This window comes from Dendrobates tinctorius, unplaced genomic scaffold (assembly GCF_039654945.1).
Source record: "Dendrobates tinctorius isolate UK_male_01 unplaced genomic scaffold, ASM3965494v1 ptg000256l, whole genome shotgun sequence".
Lineage (NCBI taxonomy): Eukaryota > Metazoa > Chordata > Amphibia > Anura > Dendrobatidae > Dendrobates > Dendrobates tinctorius.
Window position 1 is genome coordinate 1,868,215 of NW_027361923.1, and position 13,882 is coordinate 1,882,096.

Below are 13,882 nucleotides of genomic sequence, written 5' to 3' on the forward strand. Positions count from 1 at the left end.
GCCCCGCTGCTAAGAGGAGATTACAAAGTAAACATGCCCTCAGCAGATTTGTGTGTGGGAAGTACTGAATTGCACAAAGTGCCACACGATGCTGGGTTTTATTCATTAGTTTGCAAAATAAACTTTTTGACTTGAAAAGTTAAAAGAAAAACCTTGGAGAAAGATTATTGTGGGCAACTCTCCGTATGCGAGAATACTGTCCAGACAGCAAGTTGTCTCAAGCTAACAGGAAGTTAGAAATAAATCTAAAAGACACTATATTAGGTAGGCAGACTTATAGATAGATGTGAGATCGATAATACGTTATGAGATAGAAAAATAGATATGAAATACCCAGACCCGCTTCTGCAATATCTGCCTCGATCACCAGATTCCACCGTATTCATCCTGTGGAGGCACTGGTGATAAAGGAGATGTTATAGCTAAAATCACCGGTCAAGATGTGAGCAGGTTGCGGGATGCAGTGTCAGATGGGACATATATCAAGGGTTAACATATTTACTAGTACAGTATATACTCTACACAGGGAGTTAATAAGGTTTGACGGATTATTGCAGTAATGGGGGGAAAACAACAAGGAAATAGTGTGAATGGAGCAACATCGGGGACGAGGTAGAAATGAGTTCTTAAAGGATAAATTTATCCGGTTAGTAGATTTCCAGGTGCTGGATTCAACGATGTGGAGCGGTGACGCCGACAGCCGTCAGCGAAAGCTTGTTCCGGTGGAGTGCTGAGGGAAACAAGGATCCGATGGAGTCTGTACGGCGATAGTTCGTCTCTGGTACCCTAGGCAGGGTTCTGACTCCAGGGCTTGTGGTTGTGGGTAAGGTGTGGGCCGCAACACAATTCAGACCCACCGTGGCTTGGCCGATATGGACCGGGGAGTCAGAACACAGTTCACGGTCACGTACCCTGCTTTCCCCTGAAACGGTGCAAACGCGGCACAAGCAGGAATAAAGTCTTTGGCACCCTGGTATGGGAGAGCCCGTGGAGGCGCTCCAAGTCTCTGTCCACAGTCCCTTCGGGTGACCGAGGGTAATCTCAAGTGCTGGCCTGCTCTTCTCTGGTGCTGAGGGGACAGAGCACCTGCCGTGCACTGTCCCTTCCCGCCAAGTCTCCTTGCTTCTGCGCACGCTCCGCTCTCCCCGAGCTAACCACGCTCCCTACTGCTAGGTGCAAATGTCGGTCCGGTTGTTTTGCTTTCCCCCGGACAACAGAGGAGACAGTCCCGACAGTTCCGGACCCGGCGCCGGAAAGGTCCCCTCAGCCCGGTCCTTCTGCTTACACTGGCAGGCTCTGTCCAGCCAGATATACTGGTGTGGCTACTGCTCAGTTAGCCAGAATTGTTGTGTCGCTGTCCTACAGCTCAGCAGGGGCCAGTAGGGCAGTGCCACTCCCTACTTAAACTTACAGCATACTGTTAGGAGTTATCAGCTATGGTCTGGCTTTCCTAATTTTCTGATGCTACTTTGTTCCTGATTCTGAACTGGCTAGTGACCTTGGCCTTCATTTTCTCTGTAGTACATCTTAATTCTGGCCCTGGCTTGTCTGACATGACTCTTGATTGACCTCTGATCCTGGCTTTACCTCTGACTTTTTTTTTCTACTGTTTTTGTAGCTGGATTTGTCCCTTCCAGTTACGGACAGGGGCTTAAATTCACCCCTGGCATTTGAAATCACACAGGTCTATGCTATCCCCTTCCCCAAGCACCAGATGGAATATATTACTACTAATATTACCCTGGATAGAAGAAAGCAAGATTAACTACAAGACCAATATTTCAAATGATATTCAAATGATACTCGAGGCCTGCTGGGGTAAGTGACGGAGTCAGCGACTTTGTGCTCTGTCACAACTCTTAACAGTATGGGTGTCTTGAGACCACCGATTGTGCTAACAACGTAGCAGGCAAGGCAGCCCACGACCAGACAGGCCCTTCTGGCATTTGCCAGAATTGCCAGATAGCCTGTCCAGCCCTGGTCCCTTCTAATCCTGGACTGGATTTGTTTTGCAATTTTTGCCTCAAACTCGCGCCTATAACCGACAGCTGCTCCATAGATGCAACCCAGAGGTCCCCTTTGTAAGTCTAGGTTCCTCTATAAGTTTTAAAGAGTTATGGCCAGGGGTTCCCTTGAAATCTAGACTAATTTTTCCCAGGAGCTGCATTAGAGGATGTGATTGTAGTGGAGGGCTGAAGCATTAGACTAAAATTTATTCTGTACAATATTAATATTATAAGATAATTATTATTTTATATTAAGATTATATTGCATCAATTAATAATGATAAGAATTAAGTATGCTTATGGGTCGCCCTCCCAGGGCTGTGGAGTACTCGGTCCGGGCCGGTGTCAGCGGGATGTGTCACAGCAGCGGTGACCCGGTCCTTGGCCCTGGGCACCCAATGTAAAAAGGGGAGATTGGAAATGATGGAATGTAAATGAATAGTTCGTGACGCCACCTGTGGTGTTCGGCAAGTGAGATGTTAGGCCGACGCTGCATGCAGATCCTCTAGGACTGATGGTATGGTGCAGCAAAGATGTAAAAGCTCCCCATAGGTGAAGTTGTAGTCCCAGGGCAGCGTAGATGTGGTTGGCATGGGGATGTAGCGGTGCCGGAAGGGTAGGAAGCAGACAAGACACAGCGGGTGCAGTTTCTCTACCTTTACTTGACAAATGCAGTCCAGGGTCCTGATTACAGATGGCACCGGAGCAGGCTAGCCAGGAAGCAACTCAGGGATTCTCTCTCAGCAGATGGGCTGTGCAGTCTCCTTCCTAGCGCTTATTTGAGTGAAGTACTCCTAGTACTGAGTTACACTGAAGTTCCTCTCAATTCTCTTCTACTCTCACTCCTCGTATGGCAGACAGCTGTAGCCGCTATTCCTCTCTTGGCTCACTCTGAGCTGTTGTGCCTCCAAGTCTTAGATGGGAGTAGTGCATTTACAGCCTCCTACTCCTCTGGTGTCTGTTGCAGGATCATTAGCATCCATACAACCGTGGAGACCAGGCTCCAGTTCTTGCGCTCTCACTGGAGATGAGCCTTTCCTCTCTGCTCAATCTCCGTGCTTCTTCCACACGTCTGCACACTTCACCCTCCTCAGACTAACTGACTACTCCTTCCTCTTGGCCCTCAGAGAGCACTCCTCCCATCAATTCCAGTTCAGAGCCCCCCCTGCTGGCCTGGAGTGGAACTGTGTTGCATGTATAGGTTAACTGCGAGACAGACCCTCCATTGCCTCCAAGCCTGGCATTACCCTCCCTGGAGGAAGGCAAAGCCACTGTGGCAGCCATACTCCTGGGGGAGCCACATTCCCCCTAGTGCAAGTCAGCACTCCTGGGCTGAACAGAACATGAAAAACATATGAACAGTTAAACAAGGTGAACAATTATAACTGTACAAGATTTGAAAAAGGAAAAAGTTACAAAAACCAAGAGCTCCAAAAAATAGTCCTATGATGATAAGTCCAGCATCAATGTCAATGGTCCATTACTGGGCAAATGGTGACCTAATCACAAAGAAAATTTTTGACCACACACAGTCCTGTGGTTCAGTGTCCATGAAACAAGGTAAAAACTGGAAAATTCAGAGGAAACTCTTACAGGTTACCTGTAGGCACAAAACTTGAAAACAGTTACATATAAACACAATTTCAACATTTACATTTACTTATCTATACACAATATCTGATGGGCGGTATACCTTGTGTAACACGGATAGACCTGCGTAACACTGGTGTGACTGGGGATCCTACTGGTGTAGTGGGTAATGTACTGGGTACACTACTGGTGGTTCTATGTAACACAGGGATACTAGATTGTCTAGGAACTCTTAGACTCACCATGGGCATAACAGGTTCACCACTGGCAGGGCAAGGGTTCTCTGGCTCCACTGCTGGTGTGGCATCTGCTGCCTGATTTTCCTGATCTTCAGGATTTTCTTGAGTCACGTCTTCCAGTGCTACCAGTTGGGGAAATGTCAACACGGGCACCACTATTGCATCATTTACTTTAGTCCAATTGGCAGGGAATTCTCCAAGTATGGTGATGACCTTTTCTTCTTCTAGGGGTTGGATGTTATCTTGTTCTTCCATTCTTTCTCTTAACTGGTAATGGCATAATTTCAAATGATCACTTGATATTGCTGCTGAGGTTTCTCCTCCATGTTTACTAATAAGGCACACCTTGGTATTGTCAAAATTTGAGGGTAGAATGGTGTAGGGTTCAGCTTCCCATTGGTCATCCAATTTATGCAGTCTTCTCTTCCTCTTGAGGACTTGTTCTCCTGGTGACAAGGGAACTGCAGGTGCATGCTGGTTGTAGTCCCTTTCTTGTTTTTGTCTTGCCTGAGCTAGACTCTTCTCCACACACTCTTGTACTCTTCTGTACTGCTGCTGCCTCTCTGTGTCCCAGTCAGCATCTGGTGACGTTACTTCAGGTGTCAGGACTCCCATGTCCAAATCAATAGGCAGCTTACCAGGTCTTGCTCTCATTAGGTAGGCTGGGGTACAGTTGGTGGAATTCACTGGAATATGGTTGTAGGGGTCTACCAGATCTGGCAACTTTTCTGGCCACAGATTTCTCTCCTCCAAAGGCAAGGTCTTCAGTAGGTCAATCACTACCTGGTTCATCTTCTCACACATGCTATTGGCCTGTGGGTGATACGGTGTTGTCCGGATCTTCTTACAACCATACAAGTTACAGAATTCCTGGAACACTTTTGCCTCGAAAGCTGGACCTTGATCTGTAAGCACTTGCTCAGGATATCCATGTGGTCTACAGAAGTGCTGTTGGAATGCTCTGGCTGCTGTCCTGGCTGTTTGATCTTTAACAGGCACAACTACCAGGAATCTTGAGTAGTGGTCCACAATGGTAAGAGCATAGATGTAGCCTGACCGGCTTGGAACCAGCTTCACATGGTCCAGGGCTACCAACTCGAGTGGCTGCTTGGTTACTATTGGCTGCAGAGGAGCTCTCTGGCTGTTTCGATCCTTTCTGCGCAGGTTACATTGTCCACACTCTCGGCACCACTTTTCAATGGCTTTCCTCATACCCGCCCAGTAGAATCTCTCCCGGAGCAATTTTTCCAACTTCTTCCATCCGAAGTGTCCAGCTCCATTGTGGTATGCTTCCAAGACCATTGATGCCTCTCTCTTTGGGACTACCACCTGCCAGAGCAGCTCATGAGTCCGGGCATTGATACTCCTCCAACACAGCTTTCCTTCATAAATGAACAGCCGACCTCTTTCCTTCCACAACTGCTGTGTTTCTTCAGGAGCATCCAACTCTGGGCGTGAGTCAGCTTGTGACAGTAGCTCCTTCACCAGGCGGACATCGGGGTCATCATCCTGAGTTTCTGTCCAGTCATGATGGGGCAATGGATTTAGGGTGACCTCTTTCAAGCCAGACCGCCTGTTTCTCACTCCTTGTGCACGTTGGGCTGCCAGTGGCCGGTGGAAAGGAGGCAACGCTATTTCCTCAAGAGCCTCGGGGCCTTCTCCTGCATCCGGCAGATTAGGCATTCTGGACAGCGCATCGGCATTGGCATTCTTGTGCCCTGCTAGGTACTTGATGGTAAATTCATAGTTAGACAGCCGAGCCATCCATCGTTGCTCCAGTGCACCTAGTTTCGCAGTTTCCAAGTGGGTCAACGGATTGTTGTCCGTGAAGATAGTAAACTTGGCTGAAGCTAGGTAATGCTTGAACCTTTCAGTGACAGCCCAGACTATGGCAAGGAACTCCAGCTTAAAGGAACTGTAGTTGTCAGGGTTCCTTTCAGTGGGACGCAGCTTCCTGCTGGCGTAGGAGATCACTCTTTCTTTTCTATTCTGTACCTATGACAGTACTGCTCCCAGTCCCACGTTGCTGGCATCAGTATACAACACAAAGGGCTTATCATAATCTGGGTAGGCCAGAACTTCATCTCCCGTGAGAGCCATCTTCAGTCGGGTGAAGGACCTCTCCAACTCCTCAGTCCATTCAAATGTGGAATTCTTATGTTTAGCTTTCTTGGACTGCCCCACCAGAAGATTTTGCATAGGAGTGGCTATTTCAGTGAAGCCTTTGATGAACCTTCGGTAGTAGCCTACCAACCCGAGGAACTGGCGTACTTCATGGAGGTTGCTGGGCTTCGGCCAGTCCCGGATGACTGTGACCTTGTCAGGATCTGGGGCCACACCTTGTGCACTCACCACATGTCCGAGGTACTGTACCTTGGGCTTCAGGAGGTGGCATTTGGAGGGCTTCACTTTCAGGCCAAAGTTGGACAAGCCTTCAAACACCTCAGCCAGGTGTTCCAGATGGTCTTCGTAAGTCTTGGAAAAAACAATGACATCATCAAGGTACAACAGGACTGTCTCAAAGTTCATGTGTCCCAGGCAGCACTCCATCAGCAGTTGAAATGTTCCTGGGGCAGTGCAGAGCCAAAATGGCATATAGTTGAACTCACAGAGACCCATTGGGATGGTAAATGCTGTTTTCTCCTTGTCTGTCTCTGCCACGGGAACCTGCCAATACCCACTAGTGAGATCCAAGGTGGAAAAGTAGTTAGCAGTTTTAAGTGCAGCTAATGATTCCTCAATTCTAGGTAATGGGTAGGCATCTTTATGTGTAATGCTGTTAATTTTCCTGTAATCAATACACATTCCATTCTCATGGTACCATCCTTTTTCTTTACAAAAACTATTGGAGCTGCCCAGGGGCTACAACTGTCTCTGATAACCCCTGCTTCCTTCATCTCTCTCAACATACCTTTAGCACATTGGTATTGTGTTGGGGGTATAGGCCGGTACCTTTCCTTTATGGGTGGATGATTTCCAGTGGGGATATGATGTTGCACCCCTTTTGCCTGCCCAAAATCTAGTGGGTGTTTACTGAATACCCGCTCATATTCTTGTGTCACTCTGTAAACCCCATTTTTCTGGTATGAAGGTGTAGAGTCAGTCCACACCTGCAGTTGCTGGCACCACTCCTCTAGTTGCTTTCCAGAGCCACTCACTCTGACACTGCCAATTTCTCCGCCAGAGAGTTCCACCTGTTGTCTTTGCATCAGAGCTCTGATCTTCTTCTGCAGGACTCGTTGTTCACTACAACCAGCAGTCTCAGCCACCTGTTGCAACAAGACAATAACTTCGGAAAGACAATTTTCAATTACATTTGTACCAAGAGTCATCATGGGATTACATTCTCGTCGACCAATATCTACAACTATCAGACCTTGAGATTTTAGCTCTACCCGACCCACTTTAACAGTAATCTCTTTACATCCAATCTGCGGCAAAGACTGACCATTACTGGCAAATACTGTCAGTTCATCAGTGGGGCCACGAGTAAGTTCAGAATCAGCCCCATACCGCTTGTAAAGGATATAGGGCATAGTGGTCACCTGGGAGCCAGTGTCCAGCAAAGCGTTCATGGGGATGCCATCAATCACCACAGGGAGAATCGGGGTCTCCCTCCAACATACTTGGCTCTCCAGTTCTTTGGGCCTGGGGATCCTATTCCTGGGGGTTGGCCCTGTGCCCCAGGGGTTGCTCGTTTAAATGACAGTACCTGGAGATGTGACCTGGCCTGCAACAGTTACGATAGATGGGGCATCCATTCTGGTCATAGCGATCGTTGGTTCTCCCTCGGAGTGGCGGGATCCTCTTCCGGAGCCACGGGACATCCTCTGGACTGGAAGCCAGCTGGATCTTCTCCTTGGAGGACACTTGCAGGGACTGCACGGTTTTAGTAAGTGCAGTCATACCTTTGGTCAACTCCTGGACCTTAAGACGCAGTTCTTCAGTTGGATCTTTATCCAGAGTCTGTGCATCAGCCTCCACAGGGATGGAAGGGAAAGATATTGCTTCCTGGTGGTAGGTGATCGCTGGGCGCCTAGGGGGCGCTGGATGGCTGTCAGTGGATTCCTGCAGTACCCGAATAGCCCTGTCTTTAAAATCAGCAAAGTCCAGGTCAGGGTATTGTAGGGTTATGATGCACAGCTGTGCTCTGTGGGTACTGGATAGGAGTCCTTCAATGAACTGTTCCTTTAACAGCTTGTCTTCCTCCTTCACACTGTCAGGATCTATTTGTTTTACTGCTCGCAGCGCCTCCTGCAGGTTAAGAGCATAGTCCCGTATACTGTCCTGCACTTTCTGTTTGCATCCAAAGAATCTCATCTTGATTTCAGCTGCGGTGTGGGTGTCAAAGGTGCTTTTTAGCTTGGCCAAAATCTTTTTAACAGTCTCTTTGTCAGTGTCCTGCCAGGCTTTTACTTCTCTCTGTGCTGCACCTGTTAGCTTCCCAATCAGGATGTTCACCTTCTGGCTTTCAGATAGAGGATACACCTCAAACAAACTGCACAGTCTCTCTTTAAATTCACTCAGCGTATGTGACTCACCCGAGTACTGCGGTAGCCAAGCCGCTCCCGGTATGTAGGGCATGCACAGCGGCATTATGGGGACCGCTGCGGTGGGCGCTATTCCTTGCGGCGCGGAGGGGTTGGCGGTGGCCGCCGCCGCTGCATTACTGTGTGGCGCGGACATTCTCTTCCCCCCTAGTTAACGTTAGCCAGGGCCGGGGGTTAGGTGAGCTTACCGGCGGCCGCTTCGCAGGTCCGATGCTCCGGGCTCTAGGCCTCAGCTCCTCCCACTTCTTGCGCGCTTTTTCCTCTTCCCACGCGGGACTTCACTGCTTCGCGCTCTCCGGCAGCCTCCTCCCATGAAGGCCTGCCCCTTTTCTTCCCGCGCGCGCCAATCAGTGAGATAATGGCGGTGATGGCGCCAATTTCACACACAGTCTATAGCACACAACAGTCTCTGGCACACAGGACTCGGGGATACCGGGCTCCGTAATCCTGTTTATGATGCCAAATGGGTCGCCCTCCCAGGGCTGTGGGGAACTCGGTACCGGGCCGGTGTCAGCGGTATGTGTCACAGCAGCAGTAACCCGGTCCGTGACCCTGGGCGCCCAATGTAAAAAGGGGAGATTGGAATTGATGGAATGTAAATGAATAGTTCGTGACGCCACCTGTGGTGTTCGGCAAGTGAGATGTTAGGCCGACGCTGCATGCAGATCCTCTGGGACTGATGGTATGGTGCAGCAAAGATGTAAAAGCTCCCCACAGGTGAAGCTGTAGTCCCAGGGCAGTGTAGATGTGGTTGGCACGGGGATGTAGCGGTGCCGGAAGGGTAGGAAGCAGACAAGACACAGCGGGTGCAGTTTCTCTACCTTTACTTGACAAATGCAGTCCAGGGTCCTGATTACAGATGGCACCGGAGCAGGCTAGCCTGGAAGCAACTCAGGGATTCTCTCTCAGCAGATGGGCTGTGCAGTCTCCTTCCTAGCGCTTATTTGAGTGAAGTACTCCTAGTACTGAGTTACACTGAAGTTCCTCTCAATTCTCTTCTACTCTCACTCCTCATATGGCAGACGGCTGTAGCCGCTATTCCTCTCTTGGCTCACTCCGTGCTGTTGTGCCTCCAAGTCTTAGATGGGAGTAGTGCATTTACAGCCTCCTACTCCTCTGGTGTCTGTTGCAGGATCACTAGCATCCATACAACCGTGGAGACCAGGCTCCAGTTCTTGCGCTCTCACTGGAGATGAGCCTTTCCTCTCTGCTCGATCTCCGCGCTCCTCCCACACGTCTGCACACTTCACCCTCCTCAGACTAACTGACTACTCCTTCCTCTTGGCCCTCGGAGAGAACTCCTCCCTTCAATTCCGGTTCAGAGTCCCCCCTGCTGGCCTGGAGTGGAACTGTGTTGCATGTATAGGTTAACTGCGAGAGAGACCCTTCATTGCCTCCAAGCCTGGCATTACCCTCCCTGGAGGAAGGCAAAGCCACTGTGGCGGCCATACTCCAGGGGGCGCCACACTTACATCACCTATATATGAGCCCACACATACCCCCATATACAGTATGAGCCCACACATACCCCCTATGTACAGTATGTGCCCCCACATACTGTCTCTTTAGTCAGTATGACCCTTCTCACAGCCCCCTATACACAGGAAACATACACAAATAAAAAACACAGACTCACCCCAATCCAGTTCCCTCTGTGCTCTCGTCTGGTCTCTGGTGACTCTCTGAATAGCAGACGTGATGTAGATAGATAGATAGATAGATAGATATGGGAAGCATCCCCACCAGAAATGGGAGTGAAACATCAGGTTGCCGTAGAACCGGAACAGAAGTGAATCTCCGCTTAAGCTCCTGAAACGCCGAGGCTGCCTCTGGAGACCAATTCACCACATCAGCACCGTTTTTGTCAAATCCATCAGTGGTTTAACAATACCAGAAAAATTACTTATGAATTTATGGTATAAATTAGCAAAACCCAAAAATTTCTGGAGAGCCATCAAGGAAGTGGGCTGAACCCAATCATAAATGGCCTGGACCTTGTCCGGGTCCATTTCAATAGCAGACGGGGACAAAATGAATCCCGAAAACGAAATTTTTTTACGCCAATGAGACATTTCGAACCCTTAACATACAGAGCATTTTCTCTCAAATTCCAGAATGCAATCCGAACATGTTCCACATGAGAATCCCAATCACTGGAAAAAAATCAAAATATTGTCCAAATAAACGATCAAAAACTTGTCCACAAAATCCCGGAAAATATCGTTCATGAAAGATTGGAAGAAGGAAGGGGCATTAGTGAGCCCAAAAGGCATCACTAGGTACTCAAAATGCCCCTCCGGAGTATTAAACGCCGCCTTCCATTCATCACCATGCTTGATGCGAATAAGATTATATGCCCCCACTAAGGTCAAGCTTGGTAAACCAACTAGCACCTTTCACTCTGGAGAATAAATCGGAAATCAGGGGTAACGGGTACTGATATTTAACAGTGATTTTATTAAGGAGACGATAGTAAATACATTGCCTCAATGAGCCATCTTTCTTGGCCACAAAGAAAAAGCCGGCACCGAAAGGTGAAGAGGACGGTCTGATATGACCCTTCTCCAATGACTCTTTGATATAAGATCGCATAGCATCATGTTCAGGTACAGATAAATTGAAGAGCCGACCCTTGGGAAATTTACAACCGGGCACTAACTCGATCGCGCAATCAAAACTCCTATGATGAGGCAAGGACGCAGACTTTCTAATCTCACTAAATACATCAGAGAAATCAGCCAAAAAGTCAGTAACATCATGAGACTGGGGAGAGGTAGAGAAAACAGGAGTGTCACAAAGAACACATTGACAACCCCAACTAACTACAGACACAGATTTCCAATCCAGAACAGGATTATGAGTTTGCAACCAAGGAAAACCCAGTACAATAATGTCATGTAAATTATGCAACACCAAAAATTTACAATTTTCTTGGTGGTCCGGGGCGACCCGCATTATCACCGGCCAAAACTGGGGTTTATTCTCCGTCAAAGGGGTAGCATCAATACCCCTTAAAGGAATAGGAGTCCGCAGGGGTACCATGGGAAAACCACAACGTTAGGCAAAGTCGATATCCATCAGGTTCAGGGCTGCTCCTGAATCAATAAAGGCAGAAAATGAAGATAAGGAGCAGATCAAGGAAACCGACAAAAGGAATTTAGGCTGTACACTGCCCAAAACAAATGAGTGAGCAAAACGTTTTTCCCGCTTAGGGCAGACGGAAATAGTATGTGAGGCATCCCCACAAAAGAAGCACAACTTATTACGCCTTTTAATGAAGATTCTTTATGCTGAGCCCTAGAAAAAAACCCTATCACACTGCATTGGCTCAGAAGTTTGTTCGAAAGGCAACACAGCCTCTCGCATAGTTTTACATTCACGTAAACGTCTGTCAATTTGAATGGCTAATGACATAGAGTTGTTGAGACCAGAGGGGAAAGGAAATCCCACCATAACATCTTTTACGGTCTCTGCCAGACCTTTCCGAAAAAGAGCCGCTAGGGCATCATCGTTCCATTTAGTAAGGACCGCCCACTTTCGGAATTTCTGACAATATAACTCTGCCGCTTCCTGACCCTTGTTCAATGCCAATAAGGTTTTCTCAGCTTGATCAATAGCATTAGGTTCATCATACAACAACCCCAGAGCCTGAAAAAACGCATCCACATTAGCCAGAATAGGATCCCCAAGTGACAGGGAAAAAGCCCAGTCCTAAGGTTTGCCGCGCAACAGGGATATGACAATTTTAACCGGCTGCACCTTGTTCCCCGATGAGTTAGGTTTCAAGGTAAAAAACAGTTTACAATTATTCTTAAAGTTCAAAAATTTAGACCGATCCCCAGAAAATAAATCAGGAATAGGGGTTTTAGGTTCTACAGCAGACAACTGAGCGAGATAGGCAGAAATTCTCCGAACTTCAGCAGCGAGCTGCTCAACATGATCAGACAATTGCTTAGTATGCATTAAAGAAAAAATTCTCTTACGGCCCCCAGAGAAAAAGAGGAAAAAATATATAAAAAATTCTGACACACTTTTTTTTTTTTACTATTCTTTCCTTCTTTAGTGTACCCTAGATTCTACAGATTGGCCGGTGATTCTGTTATGATTAGGTAACGGAGGAGAATAGCAGGGGAATAAGCTAGGCAACCAGATAACCAGAGAGGTTGGTAACTTACCGGATTGCAGACCCCTAACTGACAACACAACTAGAATTAGCCGTGGGACGTACCTACGATGCCCTAGACGCCTCGGCACAGCCAAAGAATTAACTAAGCCTGAAGAGAGAAAGGGGAGAGCTAAACTGCCCCAGAGTAGAACCCCAAAGGAATAGATAGCTCCCGAACATATATTGCCGGTGAGACAAGATGAGGCACAAAACACAGGCAGAAAATAGAGTAAGCAAATGATGGGGCCCAAACTGTCTAGATAGAAAAGGACAGGAAAGGATACTGTCTGCAATCACGCAAAAAACCCAAAGAAAAAATCCAACACGTCTGATATGCAAAAATACTGAGGCCACATGACCTCTCTCCCACTAAATTAGAACTCTGTTGTGAACTGGACGCAAAACAAAAGATACTGATATAACAGGGGATTAGAAATACTGAAAAAAGACTGACATGAGCTGTGGCATATGGAACAGAGTCCAGCAAAAGGTCCCCGCAGTCAACAAGGCTGAACTCACACCAGCAAAGCAGAAATCAGAGAAAAGCAAAAAATGAACCAGATGCAAAAAGATTCAAGTAGACAAATAACTTATCTGAAAGATGCAGGACAAAACAGGAGGCAAGCAGACTTCCAAAATGCTCATAAAGAAAACCAAATCACCAGCAACAACTGAGGGAAGGTTGCTCACTTAAATCTCTCCAGTCTGTAACACCTGACCTCCAATCATCCTCCTCAGGTGATTGACTTCTGTCAGCCAGACCAGCTCCATTACCAGCAGCAACCACCAGAGGGAGCCTTAGCTCAGAAGCCAGGTCAAAAGTGTTCACAACAGGGGTCAGTTCCAAGAGTTCTGCCCGCATGTGTTCCAATATCCGTCGTCCCTCCTTCAGCAATCGGGGGTCCAGGGTGACTTCAGCACCTACAGTCACCATCCATGGATCTTCCGGCTTCACAATCAGCTGTACTGCTTCAGATGGAACTAATTCATCGGGCATGCCTAGGATGTGGGCCACTACACTCCTGGGGGGCAAGGTTAAGTCATTCTCTCCCAAAATTACACATCGCACAAGGACAGTTCCATTCCGCACCGTAGTCATTGTCAGTGCAACTAATATTCCTGAAGGTAGCTGATCGGCTTTGCTAGGTTCAACTTGCACTTCAACCCCTTCCAGAGGGATACCAGCCCGGACAGGCAACGGAAGAACGGTCTGTCCAGGGGGCAACACTCGGTTGACAGAGGCGGACACGATTATTTTGTCATGCAACTTCCCAACACTATATGTTTCCTGGGCCTGAACTGTCCATATCAGTTGCTGGAAGACCCTTCTTA